Source organism: Macaca nemestrina, chromosome 1 (genome assembly GCF_043159975.1).
Source record: "Macaca nemestrina isolate mMacNem1 chromosome 1, mMacNem.hap1, whole genome shotgun sequence".
Taxonomy (NCBI): domain Eukaryota; kingdom Metazoa; phylum Chordata; class Mammalia; order Primates; family Cercopithecidae; genus Macaca; species Macaca nemestrina.
The window spans coordinates 61,464,945-61,477,696 of record NC_092125.1 but is presented as its reverse complement, the minus strand read 5'-3'; the positions used below and the strand labels follow the sequence as shown (position 1 = coordinate 61,477,696).

At 46.8% G+C, this 12,752-nt stretch overlaps 1 non-coding gene across 1 annotated transcript; it reads left to right on the top strand.

Annotated features, from left to right (window-relative positions):
- The first annotated feature begins 4,119 nt into the window (after window positions 1-4,119).
- Window positions 4,120-4,223, top strand: LOC112427252 (U6 spliceosomal RNA). Its single transcript, XR_003018760.1, has one exon. It is a non-coding gene; the product is annotated as a U6 spliceosomal RNA (small nuclear RNA).
- Window positions 4,224-12,752: the final 8,529 nt, after the last annotated feature.

The window sequence follows — 12,752 nt, the reverse complement described above, 5'->3', positions numbered from 1 at the left end:
CTCATCCTAGGAAACAATCAGTGCTCCATTTTCTTTCCCCTGGGGAGGTGTCACAGGAGAAGCCTATTGGTCAAGCAGTAATTATGACAGCGATTATTTTCCTTTTGTGAAAACAAGAGAAGCCACTGAGACCTAAGCCTCCACCCTGAGCAGGCTCCAGTAAGAAAGGAAGTGGGTCACAATGGATACAAGGAGTTCCTGTGTTTTGTACCAGGGCTGGGAAGTCAGCAGCTGAAATTCCTGATTAGGATGACACAACCCATCTAGCTGGCCAGTCTGTATTGAACTGGGATTTCTCCAATTGGAGCGAGGCAAAGGTAAAAGAGAGGCTTCCCTAAAAAGTCTAGACTATCTGGTCTCCTCAGTCCCTCTGGCTTCAGCTTCATTCCCAGGTACTGTGTTAGATGCAGATGCTGTGTGAATGTTGGGCAACATCAGAGGTGATCTCTAGGACCTTATATTTTAGTTGAAATATGACATATGCACAAAAAAGAAACCCATGGAATACACACAGTGGGAGGGAGCAGTGGCTTCTTGCTATAAGAACTCAGCAGGTTTTTAAAACATCACTTAACATTAGGATGAATGGCAATGATTTCACAGGGGAGAGGTGATCTGAGCTTGGTCATAAGAGATGTGTAAGATTGGGATGCCAGACTGCTCATCTTATGTAGGCTATCTGCAAAGTGAACTGTGGCTTTGTGTAAAAGTTTCTGGATTCCAGAAGACAAGAGAACTAAGTGTGACAAGAAGAAATAGAAGAAAACCTGGGTTTTTTGCTGTAATTTTTATTGTTTATTCAGTCAGTCTTGGATTCAAGCCTGACTGCCAGTTACAAGCACTGTGCCCATAGGTAATTTGCTTAACCTTCTGAGCCTGTTTCTTCATCTATAGTCTAAAGGTAATAATGTCAACACTATGGAACTGCTCTGAGGAGGCCAGGCATGGTGGCTCAAGCTTGTAATCCCAGCACTTTGGGAGGCCAAGGCAGGTGGATAGCATGAACTCAGGAGTTTAAGACCAGCCTGGGCAACATGATAAAATCCTGTCTCTATAAAAGAATACAAAGATTAGCTGGGTGTGGTGGTGCATGCCTATAGTCCCAGCTATTCCGGGGGCTGAGGCAAGAGAATTGCTTGAACCCGGGAATTTGAGGCTGCAGTGAGTCAAGATCATGCCATTGTATGCCAGCCTGGGTGACAGAGTGAGACCTTGTCCGGGAAAGAGAAAAGAGGAGGGGAGAGAAGGGGAGAGGAGGGGAGGGGAGAGGAGAAGAGGGGATAGGAGGGGAGAGGAGGGGAGAGGAGGGGAGGGGAGAGGAGGGGAGGAGGGGAGAGGAGAGAAGAGGAGAGGAGAAGAGGGGAGAGTAGGAGAGGGAAGAGGACGGGAGAGGAGGGGAGAGGAGGGGAGGGGAGAGGAGGGGAGGGAAGAGGAGGGGAGAGGAGGGGAGGGGAGTGCAGGAGAAGGGAGAGGAGGGAACTGGAGGGGAGGAGACGAGGGAGGGAAGAAGAGAGGGAGGGAAGGAAAGAAGGGAAGGATCACACATACACAGACGAGTGTATCATTTCAACTGGACTGGAAAGACTGGAACCAAAAATACTGTCTTGCCTTCTTGGGAAGAGTGTCCAGGGGGAAACCCATGACAGTGTCTCTGCACCAAGCTGGCTGGATTTGGGGACCTCGGAGAAGATGGAGAATGTGTAGCTGTTTCAGGTCTCAGGTAAGGAAATGGAGGCTTTGCCAAGATCTTGCCGTCCCCTCCTGGCCTTTGCCTGGGGAGGCAGTGCCGTCCATTTCATGGCAGGTAGACAGCGGAGGTAGACCCAGTACTACCTGGGCTTCTCATGTAGGGATTAGAGTCCAGGGTGGCCCAAGGTCCTTGGGGTGACTGACACTTTAGGCCCTGACCCTACCCTTTTCCCCCTGGAAAGAATGGAGGTTGGGAGCTTATGAAATGACCTCCTCCAGCCTGACCCGACAGAAGTGTCTGCCCTGCTCAGGAGGCCTTCTTCCTCCCTGGTCCCCTAACTGTTTACATGCTCTCAGAAAGGCAGGTGTCAGGAGGCAGCTGCTGCTTGTGGTTAACTCCCCCTAGATACAGGAGCACCAGCCTTCCCCACACCCACTGCCATTGGCTAACAGGAAGCCAAAACAGACTCCCTCTCTCCGCCCTCTGCCACCCCAGCCAGTAAATAGAGAGTACAGGAAACACCTGGAGGAGCAGGCAGCTGGCAAGGGAACAGTCTGCCCACGAAGAAAGGGTTTGCAAGGGAGTAGCTAGGCTGGGGAGGAGCTGGGGGAGGGGGGTTAGGCGCTTAATTGCACTTCTCACAGCACCCACCAGCTGCTGGGAACTAACAGCTGAGTTGCTGAAATGATCCATCCCCCTCTCAGTCCCCCACTAACACATACACAGTAAAGGGATCATCCCTCTCTAGCACCAGCTTGCCTTGAGCAAGGACAAGAGCAGTCATACAAGATAGACTCTTCAGAAGGCTTTGCCTCCTCACCCTCAGCCAGAGCTTCTGAACCTCTGTGGACCATGTAAAAGTAAATCTGTGGTCCAGGCGTGAAGACTGAATCATCAGTCTTCATCAGCCCACGTGATGTGAAAGCCCATGTAATGTGAAAGCTCATTCCAAAGATAAGTCTCCAGTTTTTTCCAAACTTACCTAGATCTCCATCTGTGTCTGCCTCGTTACTGCTTATGATTTCAGGTTGTTGAGGTTCAGGGTGGAACTGACCTCACCAAGATCGAATGAAGCCCTGCCATCAGCATCCACCCAAGAACGTGCTCACTAGTGTGTAGACCTTGTGCCGGGAACCATGTATGCAGGCTGGCTTAGCTTACAGAGCTCCTTCACTCCCTCTTAGGAGATTCCCAAATAGAGCACTTTTCCTTTTAGGTTTAGAGTGGGAGGATGGAGGGGTGGTGAGGAGGGAACACTTGCCCCATGGCTACCTGAGGACCATACTGTAGTTTGTTGAACCCGTATGTTTCATCCAGTAGTCAGTGTACTTAGGCCTGCTCTGTGCAGAGTGGTAGACAAGCACATGGAGGTGAAAAAGGAAATAGAAAACAGTGGTTCCTGCCATGGAGGTGTGAGTGATGACAGTTGGAGAGGGGAGAAGGGCTTGCAGAGCCATCAGACATCAACTCAAAGCAATGTGCTGCCGGCCTGGTGGCTGACGCCTGTAATCCCAGCACTTTGGGAGGCCGAGGCCACCAGATCACTTGAGGTCAGGAGTTTGAGACCAACCTGGCCATCGTGTGGAAGCCCTGTCTCTACTAAAAATACAAAGTTAGCCTGGTGTGGTGGCACGTGCCTGTAATCCCTGCTACTTGGGAGGCTGAGGCAGGAGAATGGCTTGAACCTGGGAGGTAGAGGTTGCAGTGAGCCGAGATCACACCACTGCACTCCAGCCTGGGTAAAGGAGTGAGATTCCATCACACACACACAAAGCAATGTGCTGTGTTTGCCATAAAAAGTGTGAACAGTAGTAAACTATGTGTGTACATCCTTAAGGGGTTCTGAAGTAAGAAATATGTCATAAAGATGTGAGCCATTTTAAACCATATGCATGAATGCTGGAAATCCCTGAGGTAAGAACGTATATAGAGGACAAGTGGAATTATTCAGGGAAGGCATCCTGAAGAGGCAGTGGTAAAGGAAAACAGCATCGATGCTGGAGACAGGCGCACGTAGGTTTTAAACCCATTTCCACCACTTCCCTCTTCTAGTTACTGGTGTCTTGCTTTCTTCAACTGTGAATCTGAGGTCATAAGATCTCAGAGACTGCATTAGAGATACTGTGTGTAAGGCACCAGGCAGAGTCCCTGGCAATAGTGAGTGTTCAGCACACAGTACTGCTCACATCCTAGAAGAAAGTGATTTGTGCCATGTCAATTGGCAGAGTACAGAAACTTGCAGATGTCGGCAGAGCTGCAAGGAAAGGTGAGCAGGAGACAATTTGGTAAGGGGTTCTGGCTGGTTGGGCTGCTGCACAAGGAGTTTGGGGTTGGAAAGACTGAAAGAGCCCTAGGATTCCCATCTTAGGGATACAGAATGGCAAAGAAAGTCAGCAGGAAGGGAATGGCATGATGAAAATAGAGTTTGCATGCTCGCTTCGGCAGCACATATACTAAAATTGGAACAATACGGAGATTAGCATGGCTCCTGCGCAAGGATGACACACAAATTTGTGAAGCATTCCATATTTTTATAAATTAAAAAAATTGGGGGAAAAAAGAAAATAGAGTTTGTGTTGTCCTAGGATGATGGTCAGTCCGGTGGTAGGGCAAGGAGGGCAGGGGGCTATTATATGAATGTTTAACAGAGGACAAGACCTGGGTTATGTGCTGGCAGGAAATAGAACAGAAGAAATAGATTTTTTTTTTTCTGTTCCATGTGGAAACGAAAATAGAATGGTAAGAGATCATTTAGCACAAGTGACTCATTTTACAGATGGGAAAACTGAGGCTTACGAAGGAGAAAAGGTGGTGCAATGATGTTATCTGCAGTCATTGTGGATTTTTCATGAGATGATTTATAAACTAAACACTTTCAAAGGAAGGAAGGAAGGAAGGAAGGAAGGAAGGAAGGAAGGAAGGAAGGAAGGAAGCAAGGAAGGAAGGAAGGAAGGAAGGAAGGAAGGAAGGAAGGAAGGAAGGAAGGAAGGAAGGAAGGAAGGAAGGAAACAAAACGCAAACTGAGGCTCAGAGTGCTAAAGGGACTTGTTCAAGATATCGAAGACTTCTATTACAAGTTATTGTCAGCCCTGAAGCTAGGCCCCCTATTTCCTAACAGCTCCTACCCCAGTGCCAGTTCCATCAGCCCCCAGTCAGCCTCCAAAGTAGAGATTGGGAAGGATTTCTTTGGATAGAATCAGCGTTTAGTAGCTGTGGAATCCATTCTCCCTCTCCTGCCGCTGAGGCCAGAGTCCTTTCCTGACGTCAGCCCAGCTTTCTTCTCTCCAGGTGGTTACCTTTTGGGTAAATCCACTTAGGGAGTTAATTGATAACAAAGGCTCTCCCACATTATGATTTAAAGTGTGAACACCCACATCCAAGTGACATTTACATTTCACTGAGAGGTGCTTAAAGACCTAAAAGCCTGCAAGATTCAGAGGACCAAGTTTTCTTAAGGTGCAATCACAGGTTCCTAGTGAGTCCCAGCTCAAAATAGGTGAATGGGCTTAATTTTTTTTCTTCCACCCCTAATCTAAATTCCTATCATCCACTAGCCTCCACTCTTGGCAACTTTGACATTCATTTGTTCAACCAGTATTCACTAGTACACTGTTCAGGCAAGGTCTCTGGACTACATTCTGGCTATATATTCAGGGTTATAAAACCGAACATCATGGGAACTCAAGGGAAGGCCGCATAGCCCAGTCTGTGAAGGGGACATGTCACTGAAAAATGTGAACTTGAAAGTGCGAACAGTGAACAGTGAACACTGGGAAAGTGTGAACTTGAAAACGTGAGTGAACCTGGCTAAAGTAGGTGGATAGGAAGGGGACAGGGCATTCCTTGAGCAAAGGCCTGGAGGCTGCAGTCCCAAGCGCAAGTTTAATGGGTACCACCAGTTGAAAGTGGAGAGAGCTGCTTTTTGTCTAATTTTATGGGTGAAGAGGCCCCTTGTGTGCCCTCATTTCTATCAGGAACATGCCAGAATGCTCCTTCCTAGAGATTGTGGCCGTAGGGACAACCTTCCACTGAGGTTCCCAACGCAGAGATTCACTCCTAGCTTGGGGAGTAGGGTTGAAAACCCCTATATCCCATTCCCAGGTGGCCCCAGGTACATCACAGGCCACAAGTTGGGAGCACACGCAGATATGTACTTTAAAAAAACAGCATTTAACACTTTCAAAAAATTAGTTGCCATCATTAGAGTTTAGGGAGATGTCAAATAAACATCTACATTTCAGGCTGCTCTTGAAAATTACAATCTCTGAAATCACTGGCCTCATGACTGGCCTCTCATGATTGCAGTGGACTGGAGTTAAGGAACAGGGGCTCTTTTCAGACAAGGTTTGAGCTCACTCCTCAAGTTTACCCTGGCTTTTGTCCAGCCAGCCTCACTTATCTGCTGCCTGGTTCCACCCTCACTCCCGTGCCCATCAAATTTTAAATGGCCCTTCCCTGATGGTGATGTTAAGTAAAGCAGCTCTTGCTCCGAACTCACCCAGCTATTACCTCTTCTTATCTGATGTGCCCCAGGCAACCTCTGCAGTTTACTGGACAAGAGTTGAATCAAGGGTCATTCTTGTTTATAGGAATGAGGGCGGAGAATGGAAGAACCACTGGGAACAAAATGGCTTGGAGCTGCTGGGGCCCAGAGATCTAGGCTCACATCAGGGGAATGGATTGGCTGCATATCCAGGGCACACTCGTTTGTATAAGATCCTTATCCAGGGCCCTGGTAGCCTCTTAGACTGAGCTCAAACATTTTTCTTGCCAAAGAAGTGGTGTGGAGAGAAAGCCAGAGAGCTCAGGCTTGCCCTTCTCAGCTTCCCCATTTATTTCTCTTCTGGGAAGGGAGAACCTGTGGTGTACTCCACAGTTGGGCCGAGTGGAGGTAAGTAAAGCTGCTACTAGAAAACTTTCCCCACCCACTTTGTGTGTAAACGAGCACATAGCTCAGTTTGGTATTAATCCACAAGCAGACCAGTGGAGCCAATGGATCAAAGTTGCCCTGTGGCCCACCAATGACGTCAGATGCCTTGCAAGGATACTGTACATTTCTACAAGAATGACAGAAGTCAGACATGAGTTCATTCAGTTATCAATCATTAATTCAGCAGGTACTTTTAGAGTCCCTACTGTGGGCTACATATGACCCTAGAAAGGGCTTTTGGATTGTGCATATTTTCTTTGCCACAGCCTGGGCTGTGCATGTTTTGTTTTATTTTATTTTATTTATTTATTTATTTATTTATTTATTTATTCATGTAGAGATGTGGTCTCACTATGTTGCCCAGGTTGGTCTCAAACTCCTGGGCTCAAGTGATCTACCTGCCATGGCCTCCCAAAATGTTGGGATTATAGGCATGAGTCACCATGCCTGGCCTGTGCATGTTTTTGTTTTGTTTTGTTTTAATTTTTCTTTTTACGTTTGTTTTTTGTTTTTGTTTTTGTTTTTTTTTTTTTGAGATGGAGTCTTGCTCTGTCACCCAGGCTGGAGTGCAGTGGTACGATCTCAGCTCACCGCAACCTCCACCTTCCTGGGTTCAAGCAATTCTCCTGCCTCAGCCTCCTGAGTAGCTGGGATTATAGGCATGCGCCACCACGCCCGGCTAATTTTTGTATTTTTAGTAGAGACGAGGTTTCGCCGTTTTGGCCAGGCTGGTCTCAAACTCCTGAGCTTGTGAGCCACCCTCTTCAGCATCCCAAAGTGCTGGGATTACAGGCCTGAGTCACCACGCCCAGCCCTGTGCACCCGGGCTGGAGTGCAGTGACCGGATCTCAGCTCACTGCAAGCTCCGCCTCCCGGGTTCCCGCCATTCTCCTGCCTCAGCCTCCGGAGTAGCTGGGACTACAGGCGCCCGCCACCTTGCCCGGCTATTTTTTTTTTTTTTTTGTATTTTTAGTAGAGACGGGGTTTCACCGTGTTAGCCAGGATGGTCTCGATCTCCTGACCTAGTGATCCGCCCGTCTCGGCCTCCCAAAGTGCTGGGATTACAGGCTTGAGCCACCGCGCCCGGCCCTGTGCATGTTTTTAAACAAAGGATTGAAAATCATCTTTGTAGGGAAGAGGCCACAGGCTGCTCCTCGGATGGTGTTATCTGTAGCCATTCTTTTTTTTTTTTTTTTTTTTTTTTTTTTTGAGACGGAGTCTCGCTCTGTCGTCCAGGCTGGAGTGCACTGGGGCGGTCTCAGCTCACTGCAGCCTCCGCCTCCCAGGTCCAAGTGATTCTCCTGCTTCAGCCTCCTGAGTAGCTGGGATTACAGGTGCGTGCCACCATCCAGCTAATTTTTGTATTTTCAGTAGAGACGGGGTTTTACAGTGTTGGTCAGGCTGGTCTCGACCTCCTGACCTCGTGAGCCGTCAGCCTCAGTCTTCCAAAGTGCTAGGATTACAGGCGTGAGCCACCGCACCCAGTCAGCTGTAGCCATTCTTGAAGGTACTAGTAGGTGCTATGATTTTAATAATGATTTCCTTCTAGTTAGCAGTATGCCAGAGTGTTCTTCTTCATTTTAGTACCTTTCATTTTAGAACCCTCTTCAGAATCTTTAAGAAGATGTGAATTTCTATTTAGAGCAACTATTCTCAGGCTGGGCATGGTGGCTCACACCTGTAATCCTAGCACCTTGGGAGGCTGAGGTGGGTGGATTACTTGAGGTCAGGAGTTGGATTCCAGCCTGGCCAACATGGTGAAACCCCATCTCTACTTAAAATATAAAAATTAGCTGGGCATAGTTTCAGCACCTGTAATCCCAGCTATTCAGGAGGCTGAGGCAGGAAAATCTCTTTTCTTTTTTTTTTTTTTTTTTTAGGTTTTTTATTATTATACTTTAAGTTCTAGGGTACATGTGCACAACGTGCAGGTTTGTTACATAGGTATACATGTGCCACGTTGGTTTGCTGCACCCATCAACTCATCTTTTACATTAGGTATTTCTCCTAAATGCTATCCCTCCCCCAGTCCCCCACCGCCCGACAGGCCCCAGTGTGTGTTGTTCCCCACCCTGTGTCCAAGTGATCTCGTTGTTCAATTCCCACCTATGAGTGAGAACATGCGGTGTTTGATTTTCTGTCCAAAAAAACAAGTTTGCTGAGAATGATGGTTTCCAGCTTCATCCATGTCTCTGCAAAGGACATGAATTCATCCTTTTTTATGGCTGCATAGTATTCCATGATGTATATGTGCCACATTTTCTTAATCCAGTCTATCATTGATGGACATTTAGGTTGGTTCCAAGTCTTTGCTATTGTGAACGGTGCTGCAATAAACATACGTGTGCATGTGTCTTTATAGTAGCAGGATTTATAATCCTTTGGATATATACCCAGTAATGGGATGGCTGGGTCAAATGGTATTTCTAGTTCTAGATCCTTGAGGAATCGCCACATTGTCTTCCACAATGGTTGAACTAATTTACACTCCCACCAATAGTGTAAAAGCATTCCTACTTCTCCACATCCTCTCCAGCATCTGTTGTTTCCTGACTTTTTAATGATCACCATTCGTGAGATGGTATCTCATTGTGGTTTTGGTTTGCATGTCTCTGATGACCAGTGATGATGAGCATTTTTTCATGTGTCTGTTGGCTGCATAAATGTCTTCTTTTGAGAAGTGTCTGTTCATATTCTTTGCCCGCTTTTTAATGGGGTTGATTTTTTCTTGCAAATTTGTTTAAGTTCTTTGTAGATTCTGGATATTAGCCCTTTGTCAGATGGGTAGATTGCAAAACTCTTCTCCCATTCTGTAGGTTGCCTGTTCACTCTGATGGTAATTTCTTTCACTGTGCAGAAGCTCTTTAGTTTAATTAGATCCCATTTGTCAAGTTTGGCTTTTGTTGCCATTGCTTTTGGTGTTTTAGTCATGAAGTCATTGCCCATGTGAGGCAGGAGAATCTCTCGAACCAAGGTGGCAGAGGTTGCAGTGACTGGAGATCATTCCATTGCACTCCAGCCTGGGCAACAAGAATGAAACTCTGTTTCCAAAAAAAAAAAGAAAGAACAAGTATTCTCTTTTCGTTGAGTACTTAAATGTGCCAGGACAATTATAAGTAGCTTATGGATCTCATTTAATCTTCGTAACAACATTTTGAAGTGGGTTATATTCGGGGAAATTGAGGCCTGGTTGAAGTCACTAGCCACCAGGTTGCACAGTGGATAGGTGGGTGGTACAGCTGAGATTAAACCTCCCTAGGCAGCCTAACACCAGAGCCTGAGCTCCTAACCTCTTTGTAGTACTGCTTCACGGTGTTTGCAAACTGAAACCTTATCAGGCAAGAGTCTGACCCAAGCAAAAAGTTATTAATTACTGTACTTCGCAGCCCAAATTACCTTTCAGTTCAACTAACTGATAGTAATGACAATAATGATGCTAATTTGCCCCCCAGTGATTGGCAGTATAACGGGAAGGGATGATTTAGAATCAAAAGCTGAAAAAGACTGGGTGAGAACCGTAATCCCAGCAGTTTGGGAAGCTGAGACAGGAGGATTGCTCGAGGCCAGGAGTTTGAGACTGGCCCGGGCAATATAGCAAGACCCCATCTCTAAAAAAAAATAACAAAAAATTAGCCCACACCTGTAGTCCCAGCTACTCGGGAAGCTGAGGCAGGGGTGTCACCTGAGACTAGAAGATGGAGGATGCAGTGAGCTGTGATCATACCACTGTACTCCAGCCTGGGCAACAGAGTGAAACCTTGTCTCAATAAATAAATAAATAAATAAATAGCCAAAGAAAAGAACATAGGTAATTTAATCCAAAGCTCTAATTTTTTTTTTTTGTAGACGGAGTATGACTTTGTTGCCCAGGCTGGATTGAGTACAGTGGTGCAATCTCGGCTCACTGCAACCTCGGCCTCCCAGGTTCAAGCAATTCTCCTGCCTCAGCCTCCCAAGTAGCTGGAATTACAGGTGCCTGCCACTATACTCAGCTAACTTTTTGTATTTTTAGTAGAGACGGGGTTTCACCATATTGGCCAGGCTGGTCTCAAACTCCTGACCTTGTGATTCGCCTGCCTTGGCCTCCCAAAATGCTGAGAATACAAGCGTAAGCCACTGCTCCCAGCTTTTTTTTTTTTTTTTTTTTTTTTTTTTTTGAGATAGAGTCTTGCTTTGTCGCCCAGGCTGGAGTGCAGTGACTCAATCTCGGCTACTGCAACCTCTGCCTCCCAGGTTCAAGTGATTCTCCTGCCTCAGCCTCCTGAGTAGCTGGGACTACAGGCACACGCCACCACACCTGACGAATTTTTGTATTTAGAGTAGAGATGGGGTTTCGCCATGTTGGCCAGGCTGGTCTTGAACTCTTGGCCTCAAGTGATCCATCCGCCTCGGCCTCCCAAACTGCTGGGATTACAGGCATGAGCCACTGCACCCAGCCAACCCCCTAATTTTTTAGACAGAAAAGCTGAGGAACTTGTCCAAACTCACACAGCTAAGTAGGAAGTACCAGGACCACAACCCATACATTCTTCCTCCCAGTCCAGAACTCTTTCTGTTGCACCAATCTTTGTTGGGTCAGGACACCGGAGTCCTCACCTTCCTTACCAAAGGCTCCTTACAGGAGTCAGGCCTACAGAAGTGGGTTTCTTCCTCCTGGGACTTGTTTGTTGCAGCACCAAGGACTCCCCCACCCAGAACTCCTTATCAGGATCCAGGATGGGCTCTTAATCTGCAGTGTGCAGAGCCTTGTCTGCACTCTCTGGGGAGGTGCATTATCATTCAAAAACAGCTGACTGACCACAGGTCTCCCAAGCTGGCACTGCTTACCAAGTGGAGAAGATGGAAGCAGAACAGACCAACCAGTGCCTAGTCCCTGAACACATGAAAGCCACGAACTGCAACTCTTCAAGCAATTTCAGGCCAGAGCCCCTGTACCCCCAGGTAGCCAAGGGGTGTGCTCCAGTTTTACTGAAATTGGTTCATATCTAATAAGAAAACACATTGCTTGATCACAGAATGCTCTCACGTAAATTGAGGAACTACTAGTTTAGCAAGAGCCGAGACTGGCCCCAAGGCGAATCTGCCGTGCTGTGGCTCCCCTGACTTGAAGAGACAGAAGTGGGTGAAGGGTCCTCTCAGTCTCCAACCTTCCCTGAATTTCAGGCTTTCCACTAAACAAGGAAATATTCTTCATGAGCAAGGCTTTTTAGGAATCAGGAAGATAAATGCTGACTTTGTAGCAAACGCTCAAAAGAGGGTGGGCAAAAATCTCTCAACACTAACCCTGTCCTTACATCCAAAAAAGTAGGTCCTTTCAAGCAAGTGTCTAAGACATTTATTTCAGAAGCTACAAATAAAAGTGGGACTACTCCTTTCAATTAACAACCCCTTGATACAATGAATTTAACCAAATTCTATTTATGATACAGATGACCTGGCCTCCCCTAACCCCATCCCTGGCTCCCCTACCCTCCTCACTCAATACAGGCATAGCACACACAGTCTCCCTGGGCTACCTCCAACATAGCACACCTAGAGAAAACTATATGCTTGTTGATAAAGGTCATGGAGGTATGAAATGAAGTTGGGGGAGTTGTCATTTTATATGAAGCAACATGTGTAAAATTTAGTTTAAATACAGGTCACTGCCCGGTGCAGTGACTCACATCTGTAATTCCAGCACTTTGGGAGGCCAAGGCGGGCGGATCACCTCAGATCAGGAGTTCGAGACCATCCTGGCTAACATGGTGAAACCCTGTCTCTTATACTAAAAGTACAAAAATTAGCCAGGCATTGTGGTGGGCACCTGTAATCCCAGCTACTCCAGAGGCTGAGGCAGGACAATCGCTTGAACCCGGAAGGCGGAGGTTGCAGTGAGCCAAGATCATACCACTGCACTCCAGCCTAGGCGACAAGAGCGAGCGAGACTCCATCTCAAATAAATAAATAAACAAATAAATAAATAAATACAGCTCACCTACAGCCAAGAAAAAACTAGACCAGGTCGGGAATGTACTTGCCCTCAGTGGGAAACTCTGGGCTTGTGTCAAAAATCTCATGGAAAGAACTCAAAAGTCAGGGAGGATAAAAACTGTTATTTCCTTGCATGTAGCCAAAGGGAGTTATAAATTG